General features: G+C 26.1%; 1 protein-coding gene across 1 annotated transcript in view; it reads left to right on the top strand.

Annotated features, from left to right (window-relative positions):
- Window positions 1-14,036, top strand: part of LOC132616226 (tricalbin-3-like) — a 33,836-nt gene that overhangs the window by 11,032 nt on the left and 8,768 nt on the right. The gene's annotated exons all lie outside the window — the stretch shown is intronic.

Here is a 14,036-nt window from a genome sequence, read left to right as displayed (position 1 = left end):
CAAAAAGCAAATGAAAAAAAAAAACGTATAAACACTATTTGGAAAATTTCTCCCATTTCAAATGAAGAAAAATTCGTAAGCTAACATAAACGCATAACGTTAGTCAAATTAACTACGTACATTTTTTAACAACTAGTTTAAGCGTACGCGTGTTGCGCGTGTCCCTTGTACCAATGAAAATAAATTTTTAAAAATAATATTAAAGAAACGTGTTTGCGTTATAATATAAAAATTAACAAAATTTGGAAGTTTCAATATGATAAATGTGAACATATTTATGATTAGGGTTCATAAAGAATCACGAGTCACAAATTTATCATTGAAAGATATTACTCTATTTAGCCTTTCTTTTTGTCCATTTTCCTCTCTTCTTTACTGTTATAAAGACATTAATTCGCTCATCTGATAATTGTTGTTGATATCTTTTGTGTTTCTTTTCACTTGAAAATTCTCATATCAATAAATTTCTAACATTAAGTAGGCGTTTGGACATGCGATTTGAAACCATGGTTTGAAACCATGGTTTGAAATCATGAGATGAAATCAGCGTTTGGACATGCAGTTCATCTCATAGTTTCAAATCATTGTTTGAAATCCCAAATCATCCAAAAAGGTATGATTTGGGATTTCAAAAATTTTAAATATAAAAATTGACCCATAAGTTTATATTTTGTAAAAAAAAAACCCATAAGTTGGTAGATATTTTTAACAATTACTCCCACCAACCATTTACTAACCTTTATTTATGTCTATCATGTGTAAGGATTATATTAAAGAGTAATTACATTACTATCCGTGTTAAATTTTCTTTTTTATTAAACTAAAGTTTGATCAATTGATGTTATATTTTTTAGAAAGGCCTTCTAGTAATGTATTAATTTTGTTATGAAATATGACTTGCTCATTTGGTAAGATTGTAAAAGAATTGAAAATATTTTGATAGTTTTCACAACTTGTGGGTTTTTATGTTTATAAGAAAAAATACAACTTAAGAAATTCAAATTGCATGTCCAAACATGGTTTCAAATCATGATTTCATCTCATGGTTTCAAACCATGTCCAAATGGCTCCTAAATAATGAAATTTGTTGAAAATACTCAGTTATAATAATTAGGACAAGTTGAACTATATATTGCTAAGGATATTTTTTAAAAGAATTTAATTTTTCACAATTCATTACATGTAAGATGAAATATTAATAAGGTAAATTTACATTGCAATTTAAATTAGAATACCTGTAATGGAAGAATTTTTGTCTTTCTCATTATCCTTAACTAGTATTCGTACCCGGGCGATGCGCGGCAGGTATCAAATGAAACTAATCATAAAAAAATTATTATCTTATTTATTTGATATAACTAAAAAAATCATTATTAATCATTGACATATTTAAATAAATTTGTAACATATTAAATTATTAATTTTACTTATTTTAACACATCAGATTACATTAATTTAACAAAAATTCAAATCTTATTAGGTTTAACTTTGTTCATCATACAATCCTCATTAATTTTTAAGTCTATGACATATAAAAGTCATATCATTACAAAAGAAAAGATTTATTTGACACAACTATAATTAGCAACTCACTCTAAATGTGATTTTGAAAGCAAAAGAACTTATGAATGCTATGTTTTAGAGTTATCCATATGACAAATTAGTTTTTATATTCAATTTTTTAATGTGGTACCGGATTTATTTATATCCGATATTTTTAATTCTGGTCATATTTATTAAGTCTTTTGTTATAAGATCTTATTTATAATATAATTTTCTTATTATAATAATAATACTCCGTAGTTTAAAATATTTTTTAATTTTAAATGCTAATAAACTTTATACTCTGAGAAGTTACTTGTTAAAAGTACTAAGGCAAACATTTTGAGTGAAGTATAAAAAACAACTCATCCCCCTCCCCCTCCCCTTTTTTTTTAAAGCCATTTTCTCAATAAATAACATTATATACCCCCCCCCCCCTCCCCCACCATCCAATATGCATGATCTCTCAACGCTCCAATACTATTTCATTTATTCTCTTACAACAATGAACCAAGTAGTGGATTCTAACTTGTATCACTTCCCCGAATAAAGGACCGTACGTTCTTCACATGTCTAATTTGGCATCCTTCTTTTTTTTTTTTCAATTTTAATAGAGTAATGAGATATGGAAACAAAATTACACATTGACTTTGATTGCGAATCCACACAACATTCATATGTGCAGGATATATTTTTTTAATCAAAAAATACCAACATTACAAAAAAAAAATCATACATACTCGTGTGCGTTACAAAACATATAGGTTTCAATTGCATCAAATTTCGTCTTTGTTTAACTTCTTTATTAAATCATGTCATATTAATCAAAACAAATACGACCTTTTAAAAAGAAAAGCTTATATAAAATAGTAATAAAGAAAAAAGATATACATGCACTTATAATAGCCATACAATTAATTAGTATAGAAAACAAATACACCGAAACAAAAAATAAAATTTTATTTGAGCAGTGCTTCTAGAGTAATGAGTAAAGTCAAATAAAATAACCCTTCTTCTACCACAAATAGAAATAACTCATCCAATATGGAAAACTTTAAAGTATGAATCAAGCTAATGGTCCTACTATTTTCTTAAATAATTACCACCATACTTGTTAATTTAAATATTATAGAAGTTAATGATAATCTTTATATATGAGCAAACATATAACATCTATAGCAATTTCACATGTCGAAAGATATAATGATTTTTTTAGCGTTCTTTAAATGTTTAACTTACCATCTATATATTGAATAATTTCAGTCAATAATAACAGTTTTTTTCTACTATTGGTGTTAATTCGGTAAATTTGAGAAAAAAATCATGGAGAATTGATAATATCAACAAAATATCACTATATCGTATATATAAAAGATATGCAACTTTGAATCAAACTTATACGCTAAAAAACCTAAAATGAGGTCCAAGGATATATTAAACTTTTAACCATTTAATTTCCATACAAAAACTTATCAACACACTTATACGCTAACAAACCTAAAAATGCATTGATGCATTCAAAAACTTTATTTATTAACGTTATAAATATTCCTTTCAAATTACCAAAAGTTTACTTCACTGATAACAAATAAGTTTTAAATGAATTACTTTGTTGATGCACAATAAATTTTAATACTTATCTTTAGAAAATGGTAAAACGTACCCAACAAGAACTTATAGAATTTATATGATTCTTTTAAAATCAATTCTCTAATTAATACATAATATTGTATAAAATAATATTTCTACTAAATAATAAATATGCTAGGGAACCCAACTACTTTAAAAAGTTGATAATCCATTTAATATTTATTTATTTAATTATTTTACTAAGCCACATAAATAATAACTTATTTTAAAAGAAGCCTCATCTCCTTCGCAGAAATGATAATCATTCAAACCAATTTAAATTAAAAAAAAAAAAACTTATCTAGTTAATTTTGAATTTAGATGATTATCTATTCAACTAATTATGTGTTGCAATTCAAATTCCAAAATAGAATATATTTTGATAAGAACGTTGGATTAACTTTGAAAGATTTAGCTAAAAGTCAAATTTAGCAATTCAAAAATTCTAAATCATATCAAAAGTATAATGAATTCAGTGTTGAGAACCTTAAAAGTCACACATAGGATCAACTTCTTCTCCTTTCTAATTTAGCCCTGCAAAATCACGTTAATCAAGATATAAGATTATAAAATTAGGATACACGCAGTAAAAAGATGAATCTTCAATTAAGAGTTCACCATAATAAAACTAATACATGTCATATAATAAATAAACTATCAATGTAAAGTAAAACAGAGGGATGGGAAGAACTGCACGTCTTCATTCCTTTCCATTGTAGTATTTATATAAGTGTATTGCTATGCATTTAAAATTTGAATGACCTGTTGTGCTAATCTAATGAGTTAGGATAAGATTTGATAAGTTCTATGGTTAAATAAGATATATCCTATCAAATCTCATTTGTGGATTAAAATTAAAATTTTAATTCTTTTATCTCAATTCAGATTTTCTTATCTTTCTTTAAAATTTCTTTTATCTCAATTCAAGTATTTTTATCTTATAATTTAATTAAACTTACTTTTTCTAATCTGAATTCAAATATTTTAAATTTTAAATATAAATTCAAATTTTGAAAGAAAAAAACATTAGATATTAGTCCTACAAAATCGTTAAAAAGAGTGTATTTGTTTCTGCTAGTTAAGTATGCTCAGAGGAAAAAGAAAAACGAAAAAGAAGTATAGCCTAGACGTGAAAAATTGACATACAAAAATTGATTTAAAGTACTTCATTTTTTTTCTTTTTGGAAATTTGACTGCTTCTTAATTTATGAAGGACAATTATTTGATTTGTTTTTAAAAGATAACTATCTTTGACTTCAAACTATGTAGATTTGGAAAGATATTTTCAGTTCAAATTCAAAAGAAATCTTATCCTCCGATTCAAATTTTGAAAACATACACCAAATTTAAAATATAGGATACAATTTTAATTCAAATTTAACCACTTTACTATATAAAAAATATAAATTCAAAAAACTTATCTTTTAATTCAAATTATTTTTTATTACATAGTAGAAGACATTGTCTTAAAAATTGCCAAGTGGCTTGTTTCTAGCTTGTCACTTGGCTTAACCACATTGCTTGTACCTCTCCTTTTTTACATACTAGTATTCATACCCGCGCGATGCGCGGACGATATCAAAGGAAATTAATCATAAAGAAATATTAACTTATTTTTTAATATAATAATAATTTTGTCATATGGCATGGACATATTCAAAGTCAATAAATTTGTGAAATAATAACTATGCGCGGTCCATAATAATAATAAAAACTGTAATGTATTAGTGTATATCTTATTTGTAATATTATATCAAATATATGTTTTTTAATATTTAAACTGTCATTTTGCTTAAGGCTTTTATTTTATTTTTATAAGTCAATTTTTAAAACTTCTACACATGAAAAAAAAAATTGCTAAAGTGATAAACAACAGGATTTTTAAGTTCAGAGAAAAAAAAAAAAAAGAGAGAGTTTAAAAGAGGCTTTGAAACTCCAAAGAAGAGAGTTTTAAGTGATATTCATTTTTTTTTTTTTTTGGAAAGAGGAAACTTTATATATATATATATATATATATATATATATATATATATATATATATTCTAAGCTCCAATTGATTGCAATATAAAACAGTCACTCTTCAATTTTGCCTCCATAATATTAACCTCCTCCCTTACTATATGTGATATTCTATTTATCTCCTTATTTTGATTTTCAATAACTATTTGTCATTAATATAAATAATAAATCGATCACTTATCTCTTTAATATAATATAAATAGACGGTATGATATATATATATATATATATATATATATATTAAATTAATTACATCCGAATAATTTTATGTTTAAACTTCTTTTTGTTGCTCAAAATTCTTTCATTTTTTTTAAATTTATCATTAATATCGTTAAGTATTTTATTTAATTTATTCATTTCAAAGTAACATGAAAAGAGAGTTATTTTTTCTAGCTAGGGAGCTGATGCTAAGCCGATATATGGCATCTAATGCTATATCTTGCTATTTAAAAGATTTTCATTCTTAACCCAAGATTAAAGTACATACTTATCTTTTAGTTGAAATTCAACGAAATCCTCTTTCAACTCAAATTAAGAAAAAATTAGCTAAATTAAAATTTTGCTAGCCAGGGATGATGCTAAGCCGATAAAGATAAATTATTTATATTTACAGTCAAATTTTGTCATCATTATCCAATCAATGCTTGTATTACTTATCAATTTCATTTTTCAATATATCAACGTTTATAAATTTTTTAACTTTATTAGTTTGCTATAAAACTGCTAACATTTTTAATAATTACTATTTTTGTATTATATACATTAATTAATTAATGAAAAGATAAGATTGAATGAAATATGTCATTCGTTTAAATGTGGAATAGTCAAAATTGCTTTCCAAAGATTTAGATAATTATTTTTCACCTTATCCGAATCGCTATTATTAATTAATTTACGGAAAAGGTCCAAAAATACCCCTGAACTATTGAAAAAGGCTCATAAATACCCTCCTTCCACCTTTTGGTCTAAAAATACCCTTCCATCCACCTTTTAGGTCTAAAAATATCCTTAAGGTTTGTTTTTGGCTCAAATATACCCCTCAAACTAACAAGTTAAAATTAACTCTTTTAAAAAGTCAAATGACAATTTGTAATTGGTCAATAATAAAATTCCGTAATTTAAAAAAAAAATCCAAATTTAAAAAAAAAATTGCCAATAATAAATTTCCAGTAATTTAAAATTCCAGATTTAAAAAAAAAATTGCCAATAATAAAATTCCGTAATTTACATATTTTTTTTTTAAAAAATTGTGTGGAAACTTAAAAATTAAAAAATTTAAAAATATGAACGAAACCGTTTTTTTTTTTTTTTGCATTTCGTGAATTAATCAACGAAATATGTTTTTTTTTTTTGCATTTCGTGAATAAAAAAACGAAATAGGAAATTATAATTTTTTTTTGCATTTCGTGTATTAAAAAACGAAATAGGATAAAAAAAAATATTTTCGTTCATATAAAAACGAAATTGGAAATTTGGACAAAATATATTTTCCAATTTTGTTTTTATATGAACAAAATTAATTTTTTTATCCTATTTCATTTTTCAATACACGAAATGCAAAAAAAAATTATAATTTCCTATTTCGTTTTTTTATTCACGAAATGCAAAAAAAAAACATATTTCGTTGATTAATTCACAAAATGCAAAAAAAAAATCAGTTTTGTTCATATTTTTTAATTTTTAAATTAAATAATATATGTGTCTAATCACAAAATGTCATTTGGCTTTTTAAAAGAGTTAACTTTAACTTTGTTAGTTTGAGGGGTATATTTGAGCCAAAAACAAACCTTAAGGGTATTTTTAGACCAAAAGGTGGAAGGAGGGTATTTATGAGCCTTTTTCAATAGTTCAAGGGTATTTTTGGACCTTTTCTGATTAATTTATTATTAAAAACATTCGAATTGAACTGTTAATCATTTAGAAATGTTTAGCTTCAACAGTAATTTGAAATGACAATTATTTCATTCTTATCCCAAGATTCAAGTAAATACTTATCTTCTAGTTCAAATTCAAAAAGTTCTATTTCAAATCAAATTCTAAAATAATATCTTTTAATTCAATTTTATATATCAATTCAAATAAATGTTATTACAATTCTCATTAACTTTGTCTTAAAATTGCCAAGTGGCTTGTTATTAGCTTGCCACTTGGCTTAACCACATTGCTTGTACCTCTCCTTTTTTATATATATAGATATATAGATATAGATATAGATTTTTCCTTTTTTAAGATTCTTCCTTATAGTTTGTTTCCAACTATGTCTAAACAATTTAATGTCAGAGGGAAAAAAAAAACTCCTAATATCGCTGAATAAACGTACTCCTACTTCTACCAGAAATTGAAAGTAGGTAAAAAAAATTCAGAGTGGGGGCTCCAAAACCTAAAATGAATGGGAAGAAGTCCTTAATTTTAGGATTTGATAATTAAATGTCTATCACTAAATATTAGGGGAATAATTAAATTAATATAGTATAGATTAATTTGAGAAAAATTTTAAACGATAATTTTGTATGTTATAAAGTCTTTTAATGAAGGACAAAAACTCAATCAACATTTTTAAGGCACACATAAAATTAACAGATTCAAGTTTTCAACATTACAAAATAAAGGATTAAAAAAAGTAAAACCAAATCATGGTAGAAAATTATCTTTTATTAGCAAATAAAAACACCTAAAAGTGAACCAAAACAAACAAAGAAGAAAAACTTTTGTTATGCGTATAGCATGAGCAACAATTTGCAGGATTGCCCTTCTCTGGGGGTGGTCTTTAATTTTTAACTCAAAATGGTGGTCTTTAAATTTTGCCCTTCAGGCAGAATTTACATGGCACAGGCAGAATTTCTGTCTTAAGGCAGGATTTTGCAAATCTATTCTGCCTTGCGATTTTTTTTTTTTACTGAGCTGGGATTCCAACTCACACCCTCAAGGTGTTAGGCGAGGGGTAAAAATTAAAGATTACCAATTTGAAGGGCAAAAATTAAAGACCACACCAAATGAAGGGCAATTCGCGCAAAAAAACGAACTACATACCATAAATATATGATAACCGATACAACAATCAAATATAAAATTTTATTATGTAAACTAATTGGTTTGAAACTTATTCGGCCAGAAAGTGATTTAGTGACTTTTGTGTTAGAAATGCTAGTTAAGTAACTTTTATGAAAAATTAATAGTTAAGTGACTTTTGTGTTAGAAAAGTAGTTAAGTGAGAAATAGCATAAAAATAAATAGAAAATATAAAGATTAACAAATACGACTATCAATATAAAATTTATGATGTAAACTTATCGATTTGGAAGTTGTCAAAAGAAAAAAAAAAGATTAACAGATACAACAATCAAATATAAAATTTATAATGTAAACTTATCGTTTGAAACTTACTCTACGTGACTTTACACTTCTGAAAATATCCGTATAAAACAATGAATACATTGAATTGGGGAAAAAGCAAAAAGATTGAACTAAATATAAGATGAAGTATAATACCTTAATCAAGATAAATTGATTAGAAAATAACTCATAAGAACCCAAAATTATAAAGATTACAAACACAGGAAAAGGGTAAACATTAGCTTTATTATTATATTTCAACAAATAAAGAAATATATTTCAAAGAATTATAAGATCAAAAAAGTTGAGGAATACTTACAAGAATGAAGACATTGAACATACGTATGGGGCACAAGCCTTTTATAAATAGATGGGTTTTTCTAACCCTAATAGAATTTTAATTCCTATAGTCATGATTACGATTAGGATTTAATTAATAATAATTTAAAATAAATAGTAAATGACAATTTTGTAATAATAATTTAAAAGAAATAGTAAATGACAATTTTGTCTATTGTGGAGTCTTTTAATGAAGGGCAAAAAGTTCAATCAACATTTCTAAGGCCCTTCATACTTTTAATATAGTATAAATTACTCCCTCCGTCTCATAATAAGTGTTATGTTATCTTACCCAAAAAAACATGCATATTAAGAAACCAATAATACAATGTGAAGTTTACTAAATTACCCTTATATAATAAAAATGAATTACTTTTTCCTCGAATACATAAACTTGCCACTTTTTATCTAAGAATGGAGGTAAAAAAATAGTTAATTTATGTTTTGATTTTCTAAAATGACACTTATTATGAGATAATTTTTTTTGACAAAAGTAAGGTTTATTATGGGACAGGAGGAGTAATCTATATATAATATAAAGTTAAGCATAGACAAAGTGATGTGACACCTCTATGTGGCCTAGAATGCTATTTATCTTTTTTTTCTATTTTTTCCATTTATGTGCCATGTCACAAAAAGCTCAAAAGACACTCCTTTAACTTTCTTAAATAGTAACTAATTTTATCCAGTTGATGGGATCACTAATTAAAGGTTGTAATTTTATTATCTAATTAATTATGTGAAATGTGCTTATTAGGTCTAATAAAATTAAATAATCCAACAATTAGCCACATTTAGAGCACTATTTTTTTTTTTGCTTCCGTTTTAGAGCACTATTTCAATATCCATTACAACATGCTAATGGAGGAATGAAACGGCAGAAGCTTTAAATTGTAATAAACTCATATATTAAGAAATAAGAAGTTATGGAGAAGTTACGGAGATGAAAAGTTATTAAGTTTTGAAGATAGGCTATATAATATCCATACTACAAATAAAGACCACAGCAATATCGGTTTTTCAACTTTCTTGTAAGCATTATGGGTGCTTTAAAAAACATGTAAATGAGTGGTTTATTAATCCAAATATCCACACTATAAATAAAGATCAAGACTGATCAGTTTTACATTCTTGTAAGCATTTCTGCATTTAGCGTTTTCTCTTTATGCCAATCATTTAGACGTTAGCTTCACAAAGGTAATCACATGAGATTATCTAATCTCTTGAAGGTTATTTGAATTTGTTTTCTGTTTAATTTTATATGTATAATGTTTTTTCTTTATAAGTTTGATATTTAATTTTCATCACAATATGCTTGCTTTTAGTTTTTTGGTATTATAAATATCTTACATCTTGATACCTATATTTGCATTAAAGAAAATACGTTTATAGTAAAAATCTTAGAGGTCTCTTTTAGATTCCCTAAACATTGTGGTTGTTCTCCTCCCTCGAATTAATTTTATTATTGTGTAGTAATGTGCTAAGGGTAGGTTATCAAAAAGACAAAAACGTTAAGGTTTTCTCCCTTCCCTTTAATTAATTTTATATTAATGGGTATGATTGTGCCAAAGATATATAGGAGATAAAAAGACAAGAACTAGCCTATGCCTCATACTGCCAAGCTATTCAATATGGAGTATGATTCATCTATTTTAGCTCCAATAGTTAGAAATTCTCCAGCATGAGGTTCACTGTATTTTTTGTTTTTTACTTTGCATTGTAACAATTTGTTTAGTGAGTTTTATGTGTTAGTGGATTTTTATCTTGGTTGATCTTACACGTACCAATTTCTTTAGGGGCAAAGGTTTGCCAATGTTTGAATTGAAAAGTCCATACTTTTTTGTCACACAATTTCTTACTCGATACGTATTTATTAAGTTTTGATGACTCGTGCCATGTCATCTGCATCGAGGAGTCTGGTATACTCGATGATATCTCTCTCAACTTTGGTTGCATTACTTTGGAAGTAATTATATGCACTTTCTAAATTCATAAACTCTTCTCCATTCCTATTAATATGTTTTATTTCTTTTACAATGCACAACTTTTTTATTAGATTCGTTTAGGAATATGATTAGATCTGTTTAAAATTGATACAATATAATTTTGATAACTATTTTGAAACTGAAATAATTTGAAATAGAGTCAAAACGTAACTTCTTAACAAGAAATGATGATCTGCTTGGCATTTATTGAGAAATTGGAAAGAAGCCGCATAATTTCGTTGATGTAAATAAATTTACTTATATTTCCTGTTTGTTGTAGATAAAAGGATGAACTTTTGCTGAAAAAAGTGTTTTAAGTTATAATTTTTAAAATAGGAGAGTCACCTTATGGTGTAAAGATTTGAAGAAAAATATTGTCTTGGAGAAATCTTAAAGATAAAAATATTGATTTAGAGTAGAGGACTCTTGACGTGTATTTTGTTCAAAAGCTATTTCAACTTAAGAAACCCAAAAAAAAGAAAAAAAGTATCTTGCATTAGCTTTACCTAATTGCTCTACTAATTTAGACTCTCTAATATTATTTTTTTTAGCAAACAAGAACTATATGTAATTATTTCTTGATTTTATATTTCAATTTAAATCTTATATTTCTTTTGTTGAAGAAGATTGAAATCTTCCGCAATAATTGAAATTTCACACTTACGCCTCTATTTAAGTATTTCATCTTCTTATATTTTTTTTCGGTCGGTGCTCTATTTGATAATTACTTTGGCGATCAATAAAATTATATTGCATTCGTGGAAGGTTATTCAGGCGGTCATTCACAGAATGTTAAACTGTTTTTCGATCATTTTACAAGATTTATCTTTATTTTTACACCAAATAATATAATTGTCAACCAAACACAATTCTCAATATGCGCAATTATAAAGACCAAAAGCATATAGTAAAACGAAAAATTATAAAGAAAAAAGATTGAGATAGTAATTTCTTTCAGTAAACTTTTCTTACTTTTAGTATATGGGCTTATGTTAAAGTTTAACTGAAAATTTGTTGTGATCATTTGTTAACTATTTATCATATCAAGTTATGGTTGGAGAATACTATTTAACGGAACTGATTGTTAATTTTGAGGCAGATTGTGAAGGGATCAATACTATTGGCATCACGTTACAATGGATTAGTCGTGAAGTTCTGTGGTCTTTGTAATTTTGTTTCACTTGAAATGTGAATGGACATGTAATTTAGTGGCTATAATTTTTCAAATTCAAGATACATACAGGCTAAAATTAAAAGCTTTTTAAAAAAAAAAAAAAACTTTTGAAAGACAAATTATTGACAACTTAAGGTTGCGAAAATTATACTCTATTTTAGTATTCAGATAACTAAAAAAAATATTTACAAATTTAAGTTCTTATGACTGCGTTATTCATACATAAAATTTGAGCGAACTTTTTAAGCCTTGAGCAAGATATACACATTTCATACACAAAATTTGAGCGACTATTTTAAGTCTTGAATGTTGTATCAAAGTCGTATACAATATTATTGTAGTTGTATTAATTTTACAGAAATCTAACATGAACTTTATGCACGAAAATGTGAGCGAAATTGTAAGACTTGAGCGAGATACGAATTTCATACTGTTTTCGTACACACAATTTTGAGCAGATTTTTCAGGCCTTGAACAAGATATACACATGTCATATTAAGCGTCGAGCGAGATATACACATTTCGTACATAAATTTTTGAGCAAAAAAAAAATTTTAAAAAATAAATAAAAAATATTTTTTTGTATAGGGTTTGTAATGTTATGTTTTGTAAATATAAAACTATCGTCACGTTTCGTAAATATTTCTCTTTAAGATGTATATATACGTAGTTGTCCCTAATTATTTTGATTTCTGTGGGCATTTGTTGTTGTTTTCCTCTTATACATTTACTAGTTATGGAAGGCCCGGGCTCCCAAACTCAAAATATAAAAATATAATTTTTTATTAAATAATTATAACCCGCTATTCTTTTTGTCTCAATTTATGTGATACACATTCCTTTAGTCTGTACAAAAAAGAATGATACATTTCTATATTTAGAAATAATCTAACGTAAAACTTTCCCTTTTACCCTTAATGAAATGATTTACAGTCACACAAATATCTATGATTTGTTTTAAGCCATAAGTTTCCAAAGTCCTTCTTTTTTTTCTTAAACTCCGTGCCTAATCAAACTATATCACATAAATTGTGACGGAGGGAGTACATTTTTCTACTGGATAACTAATTTAATGTATTTGCAGGTTAATAATATTTTATTAATAAGTTTTATAATTATTAAAGTTTCTTCATCACACAATTAGATGATTTTTAACGAAAACTTTATTTATGAGGAACAAAGTTAAGCAAAAAAATTAGCAAATCTCAAAAGGACACAAGTGATGCGATATCCTAAGCTAAGATGACAAAGTAGGATAATTACAACTGGCAAAAATCATAAATCAATAATATTTTCATATTTTTAGCGTGTGATTTTATTTATAGATAAAAATAAATCTGTTTTGATACTTATAAAATTATGCATTCATTATTTTGTGTTAAGAGTTTATGCTGGTTAAATGTGATTTTTAACTTTGTTTTTAGACTAAATAATTTCTAAAATTATACCTGAAAATCATTTTAGTACAAATTTGTTTAAACACATAGAAAGTATAAATATAATGTAACAGAAATGCCTACATGTAAGTAAACAAATTTTCAGAAATTCTCAAATTCAATGATACAAGTATAAAGTAAAAGAAATGCCTACATGTAAAATCTACAACCAACGAACCAACAACAGCGGGGGAAAAAGTTGGAGGATAATATGCAACAAATGAAAAGGAAAAAGGAGAGAGCGACAAGAAGCAAGAATATCTAGCGAAGAAATGATTGTTTTTTTAGAGTAATAGATAAGGTCAATAGAACAAAGTGAAAGAAGAAATAAAATAGGTGTTTGACAACTTTTAAAAAGTAGACCATAAGAACAAAAGGTAAAGTTGACGTAGGGAAGTTGACGTAGGGATCTAGTAGCTCAGTTGGCTGGCTACTTGAACTTTCACCTTGTTGGTGAGGATTCGAATCCCCACGTTGTAATCCCCTCCCGCATTTCTCTTTTTCCTACCCCTATGTAATAAATCTCAACATAGTAGTCATAGATCACAACATCTGAATCATTTTCCCATGCTGAGTCCT

Source organism: Lycium barbarum, chromosome 10, assembly GCF_019175385.1.
Source record: "Lycium barbarum isolate Lr01 chromosome 10, ASM1917538v2, whole genome shotgun sequence".
NCBI lineage: Eukaryota > Viridiplantae > Streptophyta > Magnoliopsida > Solanales > Solanaceae > Lycium > Lycium barbarum.
The sequence above is the reverse complement of the archived record's forward strand: the minus strand, read 5'-3'. Positions and strand labels throughout refer to the sequence as shown.